The sequence below is a fragment of the Ictidomys tridecemlineatus genome, chromosome 2 (assembly GCF_052094955.1).
Source record: "Ictidomys tridecemlineatus isolate mIctTri1 chromosome 2, mIctTri1.hap1, whole genome shotgun sequence".
NCBI lineage: Eukaryota > Metazoa > Chordata > Mammalia > Rodentia > Sciuridae > Ictidomys > Ictidomys tridecemlineatus.
Genome location: NC_135478.1, coordinates 214,132,046 through 214,146,638, shown reverse-complemented (window position 1 = coordinate 214,146,638; position 14,593 = coordinate 214,132,046). Strand labels below are relative to the sequence as shown.

General features: G+C 38.4%; 1 long non-coding RNA gene across 1 annotated transcript in view; it reads right to left on the bottom strand.

Annotated features, from left to right (window-relative positions):
• The window catches only part of LOC144370334 (uncharacterized), a 53,593-nt gene extending 41,052 nt beyond the window's left edge, over positions 1 to 12,541 (bottom strand). Inside the window, exon 1 of the long non-coding RNA XR_013430317.1 lies at positions 10,896 to 12,541. This is a non-coding gene — a long non-coding RNA (uncharacterized LOC144370334). The remainder of the gene's footprint in view (positions 1 to 10,895) is intronic.
• Positions 12,542 to 14,593: the final 2,052 nt, after the last annotated feature.

Sequence of the window (14,593 nt, the reverse complement as noted above, 5' to 3'; positions counted from 1 at the left end):
AGCCTCACCTCTGAACCTTGCTGTACTGGGGACAACACTTTTATCTAAGAGCTCAAAACACAAGCTTTTCAGAGCACATTAAGATCCAAACCATAACAACTTCAAACAAGTAGAAAAAATGGAAAATACGGCAACTATTTAATCTCAAATAAATAAGAAAGAGGCAAAATGCAGAGGAAATTTGCTACAAAAATACTCCAAAGAAGATTATATGGATAAAATACAATCAGGAATCCAAATAATTTTAATGAGCTAAGTTTGTTCATTAAAGAAAACATTTCCACCCCCAATTTATATTTGTGTCTATGTTAGTGTTTATGATAAATAAAATGCATATATATCATAAAACAGAAAAACTAGAAAGTGAAAGGATGAGAAATTATATATAGGCAAATATGAACCAAATCTAAGCTACTGTTACTTACAGATAAATTAAACCCAAGGCAAAAGGCATTAATAAATATCAAGAATGCATCTCGTTGGGGCTGGGGATGTGGCTCAAGCGGTAGCGCGCTCGCCTATCGTGCATGCGGCCCGGGTTCGATCCTCAGCACCACATACAGACAAAGATGTTGTGTCCGCCGAGAACTAAGAAAAAATAAATGTTAAAATTCTCTCTCTGCCCCCCTCTCTCTCACACTCTCTTTAAAAAAAAAAAAAAAGAATGCATCTCGCTTCAATGATATAACAACTTGAAATCTGGTGCCACCAAGGAACATCGATTCATCATCTGTATAGCAAAAGTTGAAAGCAGTACAGGAAAAAATGGATAAATTTACCACCATTATGGATAAATGTCTGTAATTAGTACATCTATCAAATAAAGAGATCAGCAAGACAGAGAATGTTTGAATCACATTATTAACAAGACTGATTAACAGACTTGTACAGAACCAGACACCCACCAACATCACATGGTGGTGCTACTCCTGATAAAAGGATGTTTACGAAAACCACACAGATACTAAGCCTTGAAACCCGCAAAACACATAGCACACAGAGGAAAAGAACCAGAAAAAGCATGGTCCTGTTTTATTAGAACAACTCCATTAATTTAAAACATAGCAAAAAAAAAAAAAAAAAACCCTCTAGATTTCCTAAATTAAGTTTTTGTAAAAACGCACTTCAAGGAAGAAATAATAATTGAAACTAGAAAATACTTCAAAATGAATTTTACTATTATGTTATTATGTGTAATAATAAAAATACTACATATTAAAAACTCATTAATATAGTTATAGCTGTCTTTGAAGAAATAATCTTCTCTTCTTTGAAAACTTTAAAATCTGAAAAATAATGAGCTATTCAATCATTTAAAAAAGTTAACAGAATAGATTCAGAATACAGTGGAAGAAAGGGTATTTTTTAAAGACTAGGAATTAATGAAATAGATAAAAATATAAAGTACAATAGAGAAGTTTAATAAGCTCAAAAAATTGTTCTTTAAAACAACTAAACCATCTCAAGAAGGAAGAATTCAATGATGAGAGAAATGAAAGACACAAGTAACCAATAGTAAAAGTAGCTAGAAATAAGGGGGAAAAAAAAAAAATATATATATATATATATATGTGCATGTGCACTATATATATGGGGATATATGCTATACATTATACATTATATGTACATATATACAAATAAACCAAGGCAACACATATGCAAATACACACACACACACCCCTCTATAAACAAGTACTTTTGTCAATAAATTTATAATGTTAGACAATAAGAAAGTTTCTTAGAAAAAAAATAGAACTTACCAAATCTAAGGGGAAACTGCAAATTGAAACAGTCTGTGAACATCAAGATATGGATCAGGAATTAACAGTTTCACAAATAAAAGAACAATTCCAAAGAATTTTTTTTTAAATTTCAAGAAATAACTACAATGTTATACAAATACTTTCAGAAAATAGGAGAGGAGATATGCCCAAAGGAATTTTAGAAAACAAATATAAAAGTGACCCCAGAAATAACACAAACATTACAGAGGAAAAAAGAATGTTTACTTGTGAACATGATATAGTATGTGGGCCTGTGCATCCATGTCCAGTTGTGTATTTATTTCAGGAACATAATGTTAGTTAAAGTGAGGAAAGCTGATTAGTTTAAATCACCAATAAAGTTAATGAAAAACTTGTGCTACGCGAGGACTATGGTTAATAATACTGTACACTGAAACTTTGCTGTTATAGTTGAGATGTGGTATCTCCCGAAAGCTCACGTGTGAGACAGTACAAGAAGGTTCAGAGGAGAAATGATTGGGTTGTAAGAGTCTCAACCCAATCAGTGATTTAACCCCCCAATAGGGATTAACTGAGTAGTGACTGAAGTGGTGGGGTGTGGCTGGAGAGGTGGGAAGGAGGATGCGGCTTCAGTGCATATATTTTTATCTAGAGAGTGGAGCTTCTCTCCCTGCCTCTTGACCACTGTGATGAGAGCTGCTTCTTTCTGCCACACACTCCACCATGATGTGCAGCCTCATCTCGAGCCCCAAGAAATGGACTAAAACCTCGGAAACCATGAGCCCTCGGGTAAAGCTTCCCTGGTGTACCATTGATCTGGTTGGGTCTTTTAGTATCAGCAGCGTAAAAGCTGGCTATAGCATTCACTAAGAGAACAGATCTCAGGTGCTCTCACACATACACACACAAAGGGGAGGCACGGAAGGTGATGAGTGTGTCAATTTGCTTGTTCACAGTAATAGTTTCACTGTATATTTATTTGTACATCAAAAACTGAGGTCTTAGATCTCAAACGTGTTCACACGTACATCCGTAAAATGAAGATGACAAGCTGATCATTGAAAAGATGAAGGCGAGTGCTGAAGACAATGTCATGATGTATTCATGATAAAAAGGAAAAAGTTATTAACAAACAAAGAAAAAAGTAAACATTTTTTCCCTTTCTCGGGCAATCCACCAAAACTTAACAGCACTCAGCAAGTAGGACAGCTGAGGACGCCATCCAGGGGCCAGGGAGAGGCAAGGGCTAAATCAGGGGGCAGCAAGGACTCCAGCTGTTACAGCTGTTTTTCACCATTACCCCTGAACTCACAGCCGGGATGGTCGGATGAAAGACAGGAGCAGAAACAACGCGTGGCCCAGGAGGACACCTCTGATGGTCTCAAAGGTCTCCTCAGAGAAAAGATCTCTATACACAAGTCATGATCCTAACAGGCTTAGCAGGGTTACAGGACAGAGTCAATGTACAAATGGGGATGAAACATAACGTATGTAGTGTATCCAACGAAAGGGGAAATGGCATGCAAGTCTAAAGTCAAAATAACTTTAGAGAGAAGAAAAGAATCTCCACATTAAGTTGTTTTAATATGTAATTTAAAGTAGTTTGCCAAAACCTCCTAAAGCATCTCTCTATGTGAGGAGCTCCTGTGGAGAAGTTTTAACCAAACACGTTTTTGGAGCCAGGAATGTGTTCAAGTCCTCATAGACCAAACTCTGATCAGTCCCATACTCAGAGAAAGAAACAGTGGATGCAACCATCAAATAAAGTTCATCCAGAAAAAAAAAAGATATATAATTAGTCTATGTATTGATTCTTTAAAAAACTAGTATTCCATGATATTGGTGATGTTAACTTAGTTTTCACACAGGGAAGTTCTTGAGATTATTAGTTTTGGGCCAATGTTAACATCGTGTAGCTTCACCTAAAGATGCAAAACCAAAATAATACACATACTAAGACAGTTTAGTGGTGTATATATTGAACTTAATGGAGGGAATTAAAGAAACCACATGTGCCAGGCATCGTGGAGCACACCTGTAATCCCAGAGGCTCAGGAGGCTGAGGCAGGAGGATCGTGAGTTCAAAGCCAGCCTCAGCAACTTAGTGACGCCTTAAACTCAGCAAGATCCTGTCTCTAAATAAAATATACAAAAGGACTGGAGATGTGGCTCAGGGGTTAAGCACCCCTGGGTTCAATCATCCCTAGTACCAAACATACACACACACACACACACACACACACACAAATTTGCTTATATTTAAAATACCAATGGCAACAAATTACCTAAGAAAGTTGAGGCTATTATATATTTTAGTGAATAGGAGTGAATGAGGGTCTAGTATTTATCTCCTTATCCTAATCAGGAAATGGGGTTATTTAATGGCATTCATTGTAAAGCAGTGCTGGGTGAACCATATTGTTCTAGGAACCCTCAGAACCCAAGAGGAAGTAATAAGAAAAAAAAGATTACCAGGTAATCCAGGTGAGGGAGAAAGGATCCCAGGGAACATGCTCAAGGCCAGCTTTCTGCAAACCCAGAGACTGTGCCACTGCTGCACCTTAACTGCACAGGATGCTCTAACATGCTTGTACATGTGGAGAGTGATGCTACAGCTTGGAATGGGTTGACCCTTCCTCTCCTCCTTCTGTGCTTTCACATTGCAAATTCCAAGAAAAATATTTTGCAAATCATGTTAAGTAGGTGAAACAGCAAAACAAATGCTTGAGAAGTTGGAGTTTTCTAATCTGATCAATAAAATGTTGACTGTAGCTTGCTGTCAAGATGAGTTAGTTTTTAGAAATTGAAAAGATTCATGAAAAGAGGCTGGAAATCTACACAGAACATTGCATTTTAAAAAATAAATCCAATGAAATCATCCCAGAAAACAAAGAAGAGATTTTTTTTCTTAATTCAACCTTATTGATTTCCTTGACTTCAACAAACTGATATTTATGGGGCAAAAATTTCCAATTGTCTGTCAATACTGGTTCCTTTTATTTTATACAGCAGATTTTTACCCTGATGATAGCATTAAACAAGTATTTATTTTCAACAAGTTTTTCTGAAGCATTTCTTCTCTCTCAATATTGACATTCACCCAGCAGCATCCCTGACTTGGAGTTATTACTAGGAAAAGTAACTTGGACTATTATGCTTACAGAAGACATTTTTGAGCAGCCATGTGCTGAGGAGAAGCTTGCAAATTTGAAGGAGAAGAGCTTGGATAAGCTACCAAAAGAATCATTGCAGACCAAAAAGTGGGGCTTGAGAGAAAGATGGAGAGAGTAGCAACTGGACAAAAGAGAGAAAAGGGAAAGAGAATGAATGGGAGTAAATTTGAATAGACATCTCACAAAAAAATATACATATAGATGGCCAAAAAAAAGCACATTGAATATGCAAAATGCTAATATAAGCCATAATGTGCTACTAGTATGTTTCCATACAATGAATAAATGGAAAACCAAATGTTTGCAAGGATGTGGACCGACAAGATTCCTCATACATTGATAGTAGGAATGTACAATGATTTAGTCTCTTTGAAAAATAATCTGGCAGTTTATTATGCAATTAAATATGTGAATCAATATTCCCCTTTATAGTCATATACCCAAGAAAAATGAAAACCTCTATCCATGAAAAGATTTGTTTACTGTTTTGGTCAACTTTGTGTCACTGTGACAAAATGCCTGAGACAGTTAACTTATAAGAAAGAAATATTAATTTGGGTCACAGTTTTAGAGGTCATAGTCCATGGATGCTGGACTCTGTTGTTTTGAGTCAATGGTTCCATAGTAAATTATGGCAGGAACTACATAGCAGAGGAGATCTATTCACCTATGGCAGCCAGAAGTGAAGAGAGAGTGAGAGAGGGTTGTGGTTCCAATCTCTCCTTCAAGAGCATGCTATAAAATGACCTAACTTCCCTCCACCAGACCCCACTTCCTGAAAGTTTCACCACCTCCCAAAGGCAAGGGACCCAACCTTCACCACACAGGCCTGTAGGGAACATTCAGGACTTCATGTAGCATACACCAATGCTCATAGCAATTTTATTCATAATAGCTAAGAACTGAGAACAGCTCAAATCACATGAACAAGGGATTAAATAAATTCTTACAATGAAACAGTAACAATTAATAAAAATGAATGAACTATTGGCATATGCAAAATCATGGATCCATCTCAAATACGAAAGATTGTATACTGTGGGATTCCATTTATGCAAAACTCTAGAAAATGCAAACTAATCTCAAAAGGCATAAAGTGGATCAATGGTTGCCTGGGGTGCAAGATAGAGAGTATTAAATGAAAGGACATTAGTAACCTCTGGGATAATGAAAATAATTTTTCATCTTGCCTGGAGGAATGGTTACATAAATGTTAACACTTGGAAAAGCTCATCAAAGTTGATACTTAAGTGGGTAAATGTTGCTGAGTGTGAATTCAAAACATGTTAAACACGTATCTGCATAGACATCAAGAGGGTACCTGGGAAGAAGGGCGAGAGAAGTAGAAAAGAAGTATAATTCATTTGGGAAAACACCACAGAGTCAGTGGCAGGTACAAAAGTTGCCATAGGATTTGAGGTAGGACAGAAGGCTGTGTCCTTGGTAAGGAGGTAGCCAGGCCTTGGCTGTGAGATCAACCTGACAGGTCATTGCTAGGACAGTACCATGGGGCTTTTAGCCTGGGTCGTTCTGATCAGCAATTTTATCCATGACTTAGGCTCTTTCAGGTTTAATATTTTATGATTCTGTGTTCTGCAATAATGTATTGAAATTTATTTATCAAGCCTTCAGAAAGCTTACAACTAGAAAAGATAGCCAGCTAATTCTTTGGTTGACAGATTCAGGATTCAAAATCATTTTGACATACAGGAACACTGGATTGAAACCAACAAGATGAAATTGAAAAGGACGGATTTCTTAGGTTTAGAAATTCAATTGTGCAAACATGGTGTAAGAATAATCTGGTTTCAAGAAATAAAAAAAAAATACTCATACATTTTCCAAAGAAGGAAAATTCTTTGTAATCAACTATATATGTATACAAGATTTTATTTATATATATTTTAGAAAATGCAAACTAATCTATAATGACATAAAACAGATCACTGTATGTTTGCCTGGGGTCAGAGGTAGAAGGGGCCAAAAGACTGCAAAGATGTATTAGAAAACATTGAAAGTGGAAAATATAAATAATTGATTGCAAAGACAGTGAGCCAGATTGTCACATGATTACTAAGAATTCCTTTCAACACTGGACCACATATAGAAAAGTAAATCTAGAACACTGTAAATAACAGCCTCATTTTGTTCTGTACTGGTCACAACTGAAACATAGTGTTCAATTATTGACTGATTATAAAGGGAGTACTCTAAAAAAAAAGCAATCTCATGAGAGACTCTCTAAAGCATGTCAGAGACTAAAATTGTAAAGCAAGTCCTTTCTAAATGCTTGAAGCAAGGCATCATACAAGAAGAGGAGAAATAGTGTGCTGGGTTAAATATTAGGATCAGTGTCTGTAAGTTGCATAGAAGTACAAATATTCCAAAAGAAGGAAGTTGAATACATGGCTAGTTTGTAGTGTGTGAACTGTCTCTTGGTGTGCCATGGAATCAGTCCATGGGAGCAACTGAACCACATCTGCGTAATCACAATACAGAGGTGCTACATGAGAATCCTGCCATGGGGTGGGTAGTGACAGCAGAGGTTACTGATTAAAGAACTGAGAAGATGACATTTAATGCAGCCTCAATAGTGGAACCCACCTGAAGAGGCAATGTTGGGCAGGGCGGGGAGCAGGTAAGATGGGGAAGACACAACTTACATACAGACGCAATGGTGTGCAAGTTAAAAAAATAATGGGAAAGTTTGGTATGTCTAATATGTCACAAGAGACCAATCTGACTAAATGTAGTGTTCCTGTTAAGGAACAGCACCCAAGTCGGCCTAGGAAAGTGAGAAGGGCCTTAGCATTAGCACAAGACGCTTAATATTTGACTATAATGAGCCCAAACAAGAAGGCTCTGCTTTCAAACACCTTTGCAATTTGAATGCCTTGCTCCCTTGCTCAGTCATTAACAAGGGGAGGTCATTTAAGGGACGGTATCCTCAGTTTGTGCCCATGAGATTCCGAAGGTAAAGCAGTTCAGTGAGGAATTTAAAAAAGGAAACTGGGAAGTGTTGAAGGAGGGGGGAAAACATATTAAAAAAATCAGACTTTATTAAACCCAAATCCTCACTTGGTTTTGTACATCTAAGGGGAAGTTCTGGGACAGCCTAATAAAGAAAAGGATGATAGAGGATGAATAATCACAGTAACAATTGGAAGAGGAAGACAAAGGATCCCAGGAAGAAAGGCTGAACGTTTCAACATGGTCCTGCGTGTCCCAACAGCCCTCAGGGTGGACAGGGCTCCAGGATGACGTCAGCTGGGGGTGCAGAACACCCATCACCTCTGAGGTTCTTTTATCTGCTGTATTTGTTTCTCTGCAGTTTGAAGACAGATGGATTCTCTGCTTCATTGAACACAATAGATAAAGCAAGTGAAAATTAAATGTTGACTTGGTCTGATTAAAATATAAATCTAAATGCCGCATTGAGAATCAGAGTGAGAAGAGATTCATTAGACATTCATATATACATACAGAAATTTGGCTTACAAATATCCTTATAATGAGTTGGCTAAAGACACAAAGTCAATAGACATGACAGTTTTACCTTAACCTGCAGATTACATCCTATGCATTAAAATTCCAGAAGCTGGGAAATGCCTATTAAAAGAAATTAAATTCTTAAAGCTTAAGGCAAGCGGCCAAACCCCTGAGACCTTCCTGTTATCTTTTATATAAAGGAAAACATGGAGGTCTTAGTCAAACATCTACGTACTTAGAAGGTCAATATACACGGGAAAATACACGTAAAGCTTCAGTACTAGATCAAATGACTATTTGGATGGAAATGACCTTGTTCAACCAACAAAACTGCTCACAAGGTAAGTTTGGCTAGAAGGCTCTGAAATCCTTGAAGCCCCAAGTCAGGAGCATGAGCGAGACAACCTTGCAGGGCATCTCTCTCAGCTCCATATTCACCAGGAATCCCTAACTCTGAATGGAGACATGGGTTATTATTCTCAAAAATTCCAAGAATCCTTGGAGAAGCAAGTCAAAAAGCACACGCCCTTGTTCCCAGCAAGGGGCCACAGGGTATCAACAGGAGTCAAAGTAATGGAGCCACACAGAATTCTTTTTCCAAGTCTTCTACACTTACTCCTAATTATACTCATCTACTCTTTGGTCCACACCAACCCATAGAAAGACAACCGAGTGATACAAGATTGACAGGTGAGAGTGGCAGTGCTGAGTCAGAGTCAATTCTTTTGTTTTAACTGAAATAACCACTGATCCCTGCAACACCAATTGCATTGAAATACAGAGAATCTGATTTGTTCTTAGAGATTTCTGAAATAGCCAAACCATGACATGTCTGAGAGAATTATTTCTGTCACTGTAAAAATAGATTCAGATAAACTGAGCAGTGATTTGCTTCATTATTTGGTCATCATTTATTCTGATAATCTGACATAAAAATCCAATGACAGAGAAGTAGACTTAGGTATTCCCTATAGACGGAGTCTGAATGTATCTTTTATTATTTTTCCAGGTTTTCTAAATAATCAATCAACTAATAACCATTGCATCAGCTTATCAACTCTTCCACCACTAGACAGAGATAGAGACAGAGACCAAACATTCTGCCATGAGAGACAGAGGGGTGTATTTGCTCAAGCTGTGTTGAATTGCTTATATGCCAATAAAGACAGAAATAAGTTTTCATTTTGCAAGTCCCCATTTAAAAATACAAAGTGTGCACTGTGTTTTAATCACAGAAAGTATTAGAAAGTATGGTCCAGCAATTTAAATTTTATTTTCATTATTTTTGCAATGCACTTTACTTCTATCTGGCACTCTGTGTGATGTGCATAAAAGATAGTAAAAATAAAAAATATAATCCAATGTCCACCTGGCAAACAGTGTAGCTGTCAAGACATAACCTACAGATATCTTTCCCAGGCTTCCATCCTGAAATGAATGTCTAATATTGTTTACTTAGAGGGCAATCGATGACCAATTTTTTTGGAACCCAACTAGAGGAAAAAAAATCAGAAATCTGTCAAGCATGAACACTTATAATGGTTTGAAATTCTCACTAAAACTACTTTATGCATTCTATTATTTAAATGTTAATTTTTAAAATGTCATTTAATGTTTTATAGTTTCAGTATAAAAATTATCAGCAGTGCAAATCTGCCTAGACACCAACATCTATACAATGTCACAAGCGAAACAAAACCCTAAAAAATTAAAAATTCATACATATTTATCCTTAACTGTCAATGTCCAAGAAATATAAGGAATAGAAACAAGTGGGAAAAAGAGTGAATGGCTCACAACATCTGGAAGATGATGGGACTCTTGCAAGCAAATTTACACACCAAGCCACAAACATGTATTTTCCCGTGTATATTGATAGGTAGATGGACAGATGGATAAACCAATATATCTATAGGTAGATAGATAGAAAGATAGAAGAGGAGTGGATATATAGATTGATAGATAAGAAACGAGAATCTGAAGACATTTCAGAACCATTTTCAGAATGAAAAGATTAGGCTGACACAGACGTTTGAAAAACACCTTTTGATTTAATTATCATATAATATGCACTGGGGCAGCTCTAAGGCAATGACCTAGAACAGATATTTGAAATCCACAGGATTGCAAAACTGGGCTGGGACAAAATGTAAGCATGCAAAGAGACAGTGGCCAGAGTTTCCCAGAGTGGAATGCATGTGTCTCAAGGTTCCCAAAATGATTTCAAAGAGCAGATATAGATCATCAGTGCACTAACTCACACAGCAACGATTATTACTTACTTTGTCAATATAATTAAGTTCAAGGATCAGGTCTCCTAGTGCTATTTGGGTCCTTCAAACCTCTCTAGCATGTGGCAAACTCCGTTTAGTAAGCAACCAACCAAAACCAAACAAAACAACTACCAGCAGACTTCTAGCTGCCAAGCCTCCCAATGCATTTCTGCCTTTCCAGAGTCACAGACCAGGTTTCCGCCATGGTTTTTCACCAAGGGTTCTCCAGAAGTGGGTGTCATCTTCCACTTGGACTTGAACTGAGACAGCCTTGAGGGAGCTTTGCCTCTCTTGCTTTCAGAGTGGACTGACCCAAGGTCTGCTCTTTGGCTTCTCAGCCTCGTTCTTCTGTGGTTACGGTGCGTGCCACAGGAAACTCTCTGGTTCTGCTGTCTCCTCACAGTTAAAGAAGAAAAATAGACAACGGCGGGTCAGTGTCAAGGGGCTTTGTTTCCTTCCATCTCTGCATTCACCCGAGCCTGTTGCTAAAGAAGGCAGATATCCAGCCTCCCACTACCTTAGGCTCCCTCCCATTGCTGTCAAACAGAAACTGGTCACTCCCTACCATGGCTGATACAACCATGATGACACATCAACCAGCCAGAAAGTGCAGCGTCCCCTGCCATTCCATGCTTAGTTGGAATTAAAATAAAATCTCTGATATTGAATTAGAAGAGGATCATAAGTAGTTTTCCAAGGGGCAAAGGAAGAAGGTAAACTTGGGCTTGGTCAACTTCCTGAAGAGCATCCGTACATCTTGGCCAAAATTCCCCCGAGAAGAAACCATGGTCCATTGGGACCCTGCAGTCCCCACTACTGCATATGCTTCAAGAAACCCAGTCCTTGTGCCCGGGCTGCTGTCTTCCTGAGTGACACCCCTCTTCCCCTTCACTTCTGAGTCTCAACCAGTGCTAGGACCAGCTCCTCCAGGAAGTCAGCCTGCACTGTCATCGGAAGCATTAGGCTCTTCGCCTGCATCATGGTGTTAATAGGCAGCACTGCGGGTATCGTTTTATTTACACATCACTTCACCTGAAAATGTCTCTCCCTTCAATGAGATCCTCCAGCATCTGTGTGCATCCAACCAGAGACCTAGCAAGATACCTGATCTCTGGAGCTATGGAAAGAATGCACGTTGAATGAATACAGGACGGAATGGCCTCCCAAATCTGCTGCAGATTCCTGTCCTAATAGGAAGATCAGAACAAAATCCCCTCACCACCTTTAATGTATGTTGGCAGGGGGAGCTTTGGAAATGAGTTAGAAAAATGTAACTGAATGAATTTCCAAAGTGAATTCATGTGGAATCTGGGGTAAGGCCCAGTTTCCTGTACTTATAAAAAAAAAATCCTTGTAATAGTGAATGTCCTCTGCTTTAAATTTTTAGCTGAGAATGCTGTACTATTTACAGGGAATGTGCTACACTCACAGCCTTGCGTTTTTCATTTTAATAGGACCCTCTATCATTTTCCCGTTAAGTTTGTTAGTAGCTGTCATGTATAAAATTACCACAAATAAAAGAAGGAGGTGGAATGTCAATGTGCAGAGGCAACACGGTGTGGTAGGCTGAGGTGTAAAAGGAGGCTGCAAAATACTTTGCGTGGATCCCCAGGGAGCAAGGAATGTAGGGCAAGTCACATCAGGAGCCTAGTGACTGTTCAGCCCAGATATCTATGTATATATGTATGCATATGATTTTTTTTTTCTTGGAGGTAGAATCTGTTAGAGTCTTTCTGATTCACTATGCTATACAGGCATCTGCTGCTCGTGACTTAAAATAGCACACCTCTTTTTATTGCATGTAGCCTATTCCTACAAAACCAGCTTCCATCTCTTACACCACAGACAAATTTCATTTCAACAAGAAGAGAGGACAAGTCAAAGAGGGAGTCTCCCAAGCAGGAAAGCAAACAAATAGGGGAGGAGAAGAAGAACATATTCTGGCTTCAAAATGAAACTTGTCTCTTCCATATGCAGTTAAGTGAGTGTCAGTATGGACCCTGGGAAGCTAAGAAGGAATTTGAATCAGGGGAGAGGTACAGTCCAATTTGCTTTAGGACAAGTTCCTGCTAAGTGCAGTTCTGGGGCGAGGTGGAGAGTGTTGAGCACATCTGGATAGAAAGGGCATAAGTCAGTGACGGAAATGAAAGATTTGAGGGGAACATATTGCAAGGAGATTCAGTCCACACTTAGGGACTAAGACTAGAAAGTGACTCTCTGACTTGAGAAGCCACTTATACAGTGGAATCATTACTTACTTACAATATTTCACTACAAGTCTAAGGGGGGTTCTAGGTTCTAATGTATTATATAACGCCTATTTTGACATCTAATTTCAGAGCCTCGGATGAATCACAGAGCCCTGCTAAACCTCTTCATCATCACATAGAAAAGGGCAACAACCTTAAATTATTACCCCCATATCCAAACCCATTTTCCAAACTACCCTCTCTCCTCCCAATTACTTCATCAACATTACTCTGTCAGTATGACTAGACAAGTTCAAAACAGTGAGGTCTCCATTTCTAGAAATCTAACAAGGAGGCACACATTTCTACTTGCTTGGAAACTGCTTGCCCTGAGACCCGATGGGCATAGAGATGTAAAAGCCCCTAGCCTTAATCTAGCTAGAGATACGCTAACATGCTGCAATAATAGTATTTATTAATGGAAACTAACATGTGCATGTACAATACACTTCATGGAGAACCTCTAATGAGGCTCTATTAACTTAATAAGCCACCCAAGAATTCTGTGGACCAGTGTCATCAAATTCCCTCTTCACTTGTTCATGGATGGGATGAGACCATACAAATATGAGACCTTAGTTCTAGGTCAGCCTCTGGTCTAGGTTAGCTGGATAATTCAGGGAAAGTCATCCTTTGTTTTAATACTTAGTTTTGTTATCTGCAAAATGAAGAATCTGAACTCTAAAACTGTTTCCAGCTTTGCTGTTCTGTGCCTTGGGGAATTTCTATAAAATGTGTTTTTTTTCATGCTTTAATTCTTACCAGCTCTAACAAATGGGAACCACCAACTCATTCAAGGAATATTAATGTGCCTGGAGTCTGTTAGGCCAACAGACATAATGCAATCGAAAAATACAGCTGATGTTTTCTGTCTTCTCGCCAATCCAACCAACAACCAACACTGGAGCCCAGAGAAAGCTTCCTGTACTGGTGAAACAGCACATTCTAAGAGTGCCACAATCACCAAGCAGAGAAAAGTAAACTTTCATTTTTTTTTCCCCCTAGAATTAAAAGTGTTTTGCATTATCCTCTATGCCCGGTCTTCGGAGTTACAACCAGTTGCCAAGAAGCTGGTGACAGCAAAATCCTTCTGATGGCATTACAATATTCCCCTTGGCGCTAGAGCATAACTGCAAACTCGGAATTGTGCCCTCTTGTGGCGGAACTCTCTCATTGCAAGTTCCTTTTCTTGGAAAGGAGTCCCATCTAGGGCTGTTTGGGATCATTTGTGCATTTCAAATGATTGTGATTTTCATGATCTGATTCTTATCAGTGATGCAGTGTAAAGAGCACAAGACTTGAAGGTAAAGAGTCCCGAGCTGAGTGAGTCCTAGGTTAATCATTGTGGAGATGGGTGAGTTTGGGCATTAACCTCTGAAATTCCCAGTGTTTCCATCAATGATGGGTCTGTCTGTCACCCCATGCTGGGCTTTTGTGTTAATTAAATAAGGCTATACATCATGTATGCTTTGTAAAATTATAAAGTGCTTTGTAACTATCACTTTCTATTATTAATAAAATGCAAAGAGAAAAATCTTTTCCTTTCTTGAATGCATAAACCAATACTAGGAAACTATACCTCTGAATAACACATGAACATTTATATATTTAAAAAGAATAAAAGAGGGTTTTCCACATTTCTCCCTTTATCAACCAGTCCTCAA